Here is a 9,012-nt window from a genome sequence, read left to right as displayed (position 1 = left end):
GCCAGGGGTGGCAGGTGGTGGGGTAACGGGGCGAGGGGCGGCAGCGGCGGGTGGTGGGGCGACGGGGCAAGAGGGCGGCGGGTGGTGGGGGCGGCAGCGGGTGGTGGGGGCGGTGGTGGTCTCGTCGGGGAGAGGCGCGTAGACAGAAAGAGAGAGAGAGAGAGAGGAAGGGGCGGGGTGGGGACAACCGTTAGTTAGGTTAATCCCTTTGCCGTCCGCCCCCTTTGTCGTCCGCTAGCGGACGGCTAAGAGCTGGCCGTTAGTTTTTTTTAGCTGCTCGTTAGTGGGGCCAACCTCCCTCTTTGCCGTCCGCCTGCTGACAGCAAAGAACTGGTTGATGGCAAAGACCTTCTTTGCCATTAGCCAGTTCTTTTCCGTCCGTTTTATGTAAGCGGACGGCAAAGACCTTCTTTGCCGTCAGCCAGCTGATGGCAAAGAAATGGCAGACGGCAAATAACTGGATTCCAGTAGTGTATCCTATTACAAGGCTTTCATGAGCCCACAGGGTTGGAATAAAGTATTTCTAGAGTTGCACTCTTACAAGCCCGGCTTGAAAGCTGCCTGAATCGTCATTGCTGTGAATCAGTTTTCTTCTTGGCGAGTTGATGACTCTGGGTCATCCTGCACCAGTTCTTCTTCTTCAGCCATCTGAAGGTCAGGTGATGACCAGTCGATGCCAGTTAAAGCTTCAAAAGTGGCCTCATCATGGAGTATAATATAATGATCAATGTCAGGGGCGAAGATATGCTTAAGCCGAGGAGGAATGAGATTGACAACATCATGAGCGGGCGTCTTCATCTTCTGATTGTTACCATCCCGGTGGCTATCTCCTCCGGGTCAAGCTCCGATTGCTAGGCTTTGGCCCGGCCAAGAGCGATGATGGCTCCTACTCGGGCGGTTGATGTTCGTTGTTCTTGAATCTGGCTTGGGACCATAGAAAGATGATCCACAATAGTCTTAATTTGGCTTGGCGGCTTTCTGTTACCTCCTAAGGCCATAAGACCGCGGAGAGTGCCACTGTATAACTAACTAGTATGTTAAACAATAAATGGCCTTTAGCTTCAATAGCATGTCTTGACCAAGGTTTGCACTCCTGGGGCATGTTAAGAGGTTATATAAGAGTCGCCAGGTGAGTTAGCAATGTATGTATATATCGGAAGCCAGGCGGGTTACAGAATTTGTAGGGCACATTACGCTTACCGAAGATGGAGGTTGTCATGTGGGTAATGTGCTACTTTAAGACGGCAAGCTCATCGATCACCGGCTTAAATTGAGCTTCAGCTTCTTCAGCTCTCTTCACTAGGGCAGCTTTTTCAGATTCCCAGGTGGCTCTCTCAGCATCAAAACCTGCCTTCAATTCTCAATTTCTTGTAATGAGACCTTCAGATCTGATTTGGCCTTCGAGGTTTTTGTGTGATGCAGCTTTAAATTGTTTGTTAAATCACCAACTTGCGATTCCTTCACGTTCAATACTGTTTGGGATAAATAAGGCAATGGTTACATAACAAGGAGCAAATTTTGGTCATACAGTTAATAAAAGTCCCAAGCACATTGCATGTAATGCACTTAGCACTTGGGGGCTAATGTAGGTCGTTTCAAAATTTCTTACGACTCAGCTCAACTTGTCAGTTTTAGCCGGCCCTTGGGGTCTACATGGTCAGATTTCTTAAGTAACTATAAGTCCCGGCTCAACTTGTTAGTTTAAGACGGCCCTTGGGGGCTACGTATTTGGACCTTAGAGCTAATTATTAGCATGACTCATCTTGTTACTATGAAATAACGGTTGAAAAGCTGCATAAGGTTTATTTCAGTTTAATATTTGAAGATCCGGCTCATCTTGATAAGATAACCCGGCCTTGAGAGGCTACAATTTGGAAATTATCATGAAGTCTCAAGCATATTCAACAATTTTCTTATACTTAAGACTTGGCGGCTATAAAAGTACATATGGAAAGGGGATAGTTGCATACCTCATAGTGTTCCTTCATAAGGTTCATTAAGCCGGCTTCTAGGTAACGGCTAGTATGAAGGCGGTTTTGATAACCAGCATGGATGTCACTTGCACTGAGGGCAACATAAGTTTCTAGATCCAACTTCGCCTTGCCTTTGTCCAAGGAAGGAGATTCTTCCTTGGTACCATGTTCTGCTAACACAGTGGAAGCCCCTGGCGCAGTGTAAGTCGTCCCAGTGATGGTCACATCATCGGAGTCTTTCTCAGGAGGGATCTCTTCAGCTGGCTTCGGAGTCGGCGGCTTAGGACATGGTAGGTCATGGCTCACCGCCGGGTTAAGCTCAGTGTCCATTTGTTCAGGGATGGTGGCGTCAATTGATGGTGGCGGGTCGTTAACAGGATCTTCAAGGTCTTGACTGTGGATCTCTAAGATATCTGCTGTCTGTTTCTCCGGTTCAACAGTTTTTGGATTTTTTGAAGACCCAGCCAACTTTTATTTCTTATCTGCCTTAGTGACACCCATGCAACAAAGATACAGAGTATATGAATACATCATCGTAAGTTATTGATAAATAAACAAAATCACCTACCCTTGAGCGAATTTTAAGACATGCATCTGGGTTCTGGAAGAGTCACCGGACGACGGAGGTGTCTTCTGATAATTTGAATTGGAAGAACTACGAGGTTGACGTATGTGGCCGGCTAATGGATAAAGAGAGTCTAGGTTATGTGGCACCTCATGACAACGCTTGCGAGGAGTAGGTGCCTTGGGCAAGCCTAAAATGAGGTCTTGAGAGACGACGCTCCAGGTTGGGTGTCTTGACTCGTGTTGTTGTTTCTTCAAAAGAAAGTTCGGATCCAAATGAGCGAGAGGATGAGAAAATTTCACCTTCCGGGCGACCTGTCGAGTTTTCTTTCTTGGTAAAGTTTCTGAGCCGTAGGAGATTGTAATTACCTCTGCTGCATCTGCATGGCTGGTCTCTGCCTCTCCTTGAGAGGAGTCAGCGTCAATAAATTGTACAAAGAAAAGACCAAGAGAGTCAAGTTCTACCTCTGACTCGTCATCAAGTTTGAGTAGCTCTTCAGCGTATGTTTTCTTGGGATGTCCTGGACCTCGACTTTTTGTCTTGGGCTTCTTGGTTTAGGCGGTGGCAGGTAGTTTTTTCTTCCAAAAAGGGGAGTTCGCCTGTTTAAATATAGACAGGAAAAGTAAGGAATATATTATACAAAAGGTAAACAAGCAAAGTGAAGGATGGTGTAAGATACTTACATCCAGAGATGGGTTGAGTTTACAGAAAGGGTTTAATCCCACTTTGGGAAAACATCCATGGGCTCCCCCAGCACTGACTTGACTATATCATTGACATCCTGGTCGATCAAAGATGTCTGGTTAAAATGATGTGGATCTTTGGTGTCTCCAATGTATTCACACATTAAGCCGCTGCACCGGCTCAAAGGTAATATGCTCCAAGCAACCCAGTAGCGGGTCAAATCTACTGCAGTTAAGCCATTGGCTACCAATGCCCTTATTTTTGAGAAGGTGGGGGCATATTTAACGTGCTCTGCGATAGTTAACCGGTCTGGAAGTTTGTTGTGAGTGTTGAGCCGGAAGGGGCGGTAACCCGGCAAACAATTTTCATCAGCCGTTGAAGTCTCTTTGCAATAAAACCAAGTGAAAATTCCAATCCTTGGGGTGGCTAAGCAGCTTGGCTTCAGGAAAAATTATGTCTCTATGCTGTTGAATGGAAATCCCCCCAAGTTCCAAGCTGGGTCCATCAGTCATCAAAGTTTGACGATTGAGATAAAAGTATTCTCTGAAGAGGTCAACCGTAGGCTCCTCTTTAAGGTACACTCTGCAACATATTTGAAAATTGCATAAGTTGGAGACAGAATTGGGACCAATATCTTGAGGATGAAGCCGGTAAAATTCAGAGCATCACGGAAAAACTTTGACCCGGGTGGGGAAAAACCACGAAGGAGCTGGTCTGCAAAGATCACTATTTCACCCTCTTGAGGCTCTAGAGTTGTTTTAGAACCAGGGACCCGCCAGTGTATGACCTCTTTAGATGGTAAAACCCCCATGTTTACATACTCCTGTAATGAATGTTAGGAGACTTGGGATGCAACCCAGTCACAAGAGGTGGTGGTCTTGGTCATTGTTGGTGGGTTAAACAATAGTAGTCTGAAAATTTAAAGTATGGCAGATTAAGATTAAAGTGATGAACCATCTAAATTGTTTGCAAGGATAAATTAGTGGTAATAAGGTGGTAAACATTATGATGAGAGTATGAATGAATTATGAGCCGCCCTGGTATTAAGACGACGGCGACTCTCAGGATAAAATTAAAGCATGGCAGGTCAATTTTTATCTGTTAAGTCGCCAGAGGCTGGCGGATCATAAGACACTTTGTTAAGCCGACAGGTGTTGGTGGGTTGTAGATTCATTATTAAGTCACCGGAAGCTATTGGCTATAAACCTGGTCATTTAAGTCGCCTGAAACATATGGTGGCGAGTCAGTCATATGCAGATCTGGGATTGTGGGAAATTTTGCTAAGTGTGATACAAACAGATTTTGTGGCCTGTGGCTATATTTATGGATCTATAGCAATTTGGAAAAGTGAAATAAAAGCTAAACCTAAAAGGCAGTGGCGGAAGAACTAGCGAGCTGAGTATTGGTTTATCATAAGATGGGATCTATCTAGGATGTGAGTGAAGGGCTAAAAACTACCGCCGTGCTACTCCTTCTTAGTTTTTGGTTTTGTCGGTGTACTAAAGTAGGGGCACTCCTTTGTACCCCTTACTTGTGCACGGGCAGTCGGAGCCGTGCCCTCAGCCACGCTTAGCAAGGCAGAGGGAGGAGTCAAAGCCGCAAGACGGTTAAAGCAACGCCAAGACAGAGACGCGAAGAGCAAGACGACGAGGTGGGTTTCCCCGGCAAGACCCTTGCCGGGGCGGCCTCCATGCCCCCGGCAAGGACCTTGCCGGGGCAGCTTGCCCAACACCAGCGGAGCGCGCCACTGTTGAGCCCTTGCTGAGGACATCCGCGGGGCCACAGCCAGGCCCAGGCCTGCCAAGTTTCCACCGCCGCTCCCATGCAGCTGCCAGCCCACCAGCTAGGCAGGCACCTTTGTGTCGATGGGAGGCTTCCAAGCCAACTCAGCAAATGCCTACGTGGTGGCATGCAAATCTTCGTGAAGGCCCTACCACCGCGCCACCTCAGCAGCCTCCCAGCCTACATGGTGATGACCGCCTCGCTGGCCCGGGCGCGTGTCGAACTAGGGCGAGGCGGGGGTAAAGTAAGGGGTACACCTAAGAGGCACATTAAATGTGTCTTGTCCCATAATGGCTAAGCGATAAGCTTAGCCACTATACATCTTGCCACCTCCCGTGTGGCACTGTGGCTATCCCCTTGACTATAAAAGGAGGCTCGAGGCATCTAGGAGAAGTATTCAGACCCTTGGACAACTTACGCCCATCGTAGCTAGCTCAAGAACTCCAAGAACACGAATATACACACCAAAGCAGGACTAGGGTATTACACATCCTCGCGGCCTGAACCTAGGTAATCAACCCATGTGCTTATGCTAATTGCTGATCCCGCTCTTCTCACGACCCCGCGCCCCGCAACCATAGTAGGGATTCCCGTGATCCCATAGGTGTCGTTTCCACCGACATCTTTGGCGCGCGAGGTAGGGGGCTGCAGAAGTGAGTATCTGGTTCGGCCATCTTCCTAGCAGTTCTTCATCTCCATGGCTTCCAAGGAAGGAGGCGACCACGCGAGCAACACCGTCAGCAGATGCAGCAAGCGGTCGCGCGACGATAAGAAAGCTAAGTCATGCAAAAACTCTGACTATTTCTTTTTTATATAAGGTTATCCTCCTCGAAAATCTTTCCTTTGTATAAGAAGCATGCACGCAGTGGGGCCCTTCCATTATTGGCAACGCCCTTGGTCTGTTTCGAGTCTGTTTCGAGTCCGCTGTTGGCAACGCTCTCGCTCTGTCTCGAGTCCGCTTGACAGTTCGAGCGGCCGCGCTGAGAATGGCAAGGTGGTTCGCACGGCAGCAAGCACACCCTATCGGCCGCTAAAGGATCCGTCCTTCAAAGCGTTGTGGTTTGGGTTTACGCGCCGGCAAGCCTGCCCAATTGGCGTAGGGTGGACATGCAAGGAGGTGTTGAACAGAGAAATGACATGCATCGATTTAAAACACTACAGAGTTATATTACACCAATTGTTGTTGTGGTTCTAACTAAAGATATGAATTGTCTTGGTCGTGAACCTGTAGCGGCAACAAGGAGCAGGGTGCCTATTCCTGACGCTGGCCCTCTACCCTTTGAATTCCACCGACGCGGCTGATGATGGGCTCGACATGCTCCTTGAGCACCATGAGGTCTGCATCATCCGGAAAGCTATCCAGCGCGATGTCGAAATCAAGGTTGAGGTTCCAGTATGCCAGCTTGGTGAGGACCTTGGTCATGGCGCCCCGACAAAGTATCCGGGCCTCGCTGGCCAGGGAGCTCGCTCAGTTGGAGTTGAATCATTCCAGGGCTCCAAGGACGCCCTCGAAGAATAGGGTCAGCCTGGCATTGGGGCTCACGTTCGTCTCCGGGGTGTACATCACATCTGACATCCCCATGTCATCCAGCTTCTCGGTGGTCTTGTTGGCGACATCGATGAGGCGGCTGATCCAAAGGTTCTCGCCCTTCACGGAATCCTCGTGAGTGGCGGCATCGTCCTTCCGCAGCTGCTTCTCCGTCTCCAGGCCCTTGGTCAGGGCCTCCTCCTGGGCTTTGGCCTCCAAAAGTGTCTTCTCAAGACCCTCCAGCTTCAACTTCAGGTCCTTGATGGAGTCGTTGGCGTGGGAGAGCTGCTGGGCCTTGGCGAGGATGTCGTCCTGCGCCACCATCAAGGCGCAGTTGGCCGTATCCCTCTCCTTCGCCAGCTCCTCGGTCCTGTTCTTCAGGCCATCCCGCTCCACCTCCAGCTCCTTCACCTTGTCGCCATGGGCCAAAGCTTGGGCATCGAGCGCTTCATCTTGCTTCTACTCCAGCTCCCGGGTCCGCGCCGCGGCATGCTTCTCGACCTCCTCGTCCTTGCCGCTGAGTGTGGCGGCGAGCGCCACCTCACGGGCGATGAGGTCCTCCTCCTGAGAGTCCAGCTCGGCCTGGTGCTGGGACCGGGTGGCCTCGGCCTTGGAGGCCTCTTCCCTCGCTGCCTCCTGGGCTTTATCGATGTCGGCCTGCTTCAGGAGAAGCTCCAACTCACGCTCCATCAGCTGGCCTTGGGCGGCCTTCAGCTCCTCGTGGGCCTGGTGGAACCAGGCCTACACCTCGGTGATGCGCTTCCCGAAGTCTGCCTCCGCCTTGCCCGCAACTGCCTCCCTGGACTTCGCCTTGTCCAGGCGGGCGCGATCGAGCGCCTGTAGCTTCCAGAAGCTGGCGCCCATGGCCCGAAGAAGCTGCTCCTCCTAGGTGCCACCGCCACCGGCGCCCGGTTCCTCGATGACCTCGAGGCCGATGGCGCCGAGCACTTTGTCATCGAACACCTCTCCCACAGCCGGTGCCCTGGTGCTCGCCGTCCCTGGGAGGTGGACGAACAAGTCATCGCCCACCTTCAGATAATTGCCAGAGCCAAAGGCAGCAGAGGAGGAGGGTTGGTCATCAACCACCTCCTCCTCGACAGCGCCCTTGCCGGCCTCCCCGGCAGCACCCTTGTCGGCCTCCTCGGCGGCAGCCCGTTTCCTCGATGACCTCGAGCCCGACGGCGCCTAGCACTTCGTCATCGAACACCTCTCCCACGGCCGGTGCCCTGGTGCTCGCCATCCCTGGGAGGTGGATGAACAAGTCGTCGCCCACCTTCAGATACTTGCCAGAGCCAGAGGCAGCAGAGGAGGAGGGTTGGTCATCAACCACCTCCTCCTCGACAGCGCCCTTGCCGGCCTCCCCGGCAGCACCCTTGCTGTCCTCCTCGGCGGCAGCCTCGCCGGTCTCTCGGCAAGCCCCTTGGCGGCATCCTCGGCCGCGGTCTCGGCGGCCTCCTCGGTGGCGACCTCGTCAGCCACGTCCACGGCATCCGCGGTGACCTCCGTGATGATGGTGTCGGTGTCCTCTTGGTCCGTAGGGGGGGGGGGTCTATAGGCCAAAAGAAAAAATGAGGCAGGACCAAGATCAAGATTCAAAAAAAGAGAAGAAGAGTAAGGAAAAATAGGTAACTCACCCATGCTGGGCTGAGAAGAAGTGGCCCCCTCCTCGCCAACATCTGTTGCCGGGACGGGGCCACCAGTGCCCAAGTCTACCTCCTCCTCCTCCGTGCGTGCATGCTCGGTGTCTGGCGCCCTTGCTGGGGACACCCCTCGGGGCGGTGTGGTCGATGGTGGCGGCATGGTGGGGGTGGCCCTTGGTGGCTCCTCCTATTGCTGCCCTCCTCCTGCAGCCACGACAAGGTCAGTACCAAAAAGTCATGCCCCGGCACACGTTGCTGGGGAGTAGGTGGTGAACGCACGCTGGGGGCTGAGCCGGGGGCTGCGTTGCGGGCTGCTATCCGGGCTGCTCTCTACCACCAGTGGCGCCTTCGAGGTACCCGTCGGGGGCTGGCTGCCCGTCGAGGCCTTGGCCCTCTTTGCCGCCCGCTGGTCCAGTGTCTCCATTTCCCTGCAAAGACAAAAATGAATCAAGGAAGGCGGCACGATTAGGAGAGGACAGAAACGACAAGGGACGGAATGCTTACTCGTCCTCCACCTCCTCTTCTGCTGCCTTCCTCTTCCTCCTAGGTTCGAGGGACCAAAAGTCGAAGGCAACCTCCGTGCCGGCATTTGCGGGAGGAGGGGAAGGCGATGGAGTCCGGTAGCATTTGGATGAAGAAGAGGCGGTCGCCTTCTTCCTCGCCACCGCGGCATTCTTCTTTGACGCCACGGCCATTGTCACGCGCGGGGTTTCCCCCTGAACCCCCTGCCGCGGCTTTGCCCTGCCCGACCGGACCGACTCGCCAGAGCTATCCCGACGCAGGACGCGTCTATTCTTCATAGCCGAGGGGTCATCGGCCTCGGCCTCCTCTTCGGACGAT

This window comes from Triticum dicoccoides, chromosome 3B (genome assembly GCF_002162155.2).
Source record: "Triticum dicoccoides isolate Atlit2015 ecotype Zavitan chromosome 3B, WEW_v2.0, whole genome shotgun sequence".
Lineage (NCBI taxonomy): Eukaryota > Viridiplantae > Streptophyta > Magnoliopsida > Poales > Poaceae > Triticum > Triticum dicoccoides.
This window is presented reverse-complemented; position numbering follows the sequence as displayed.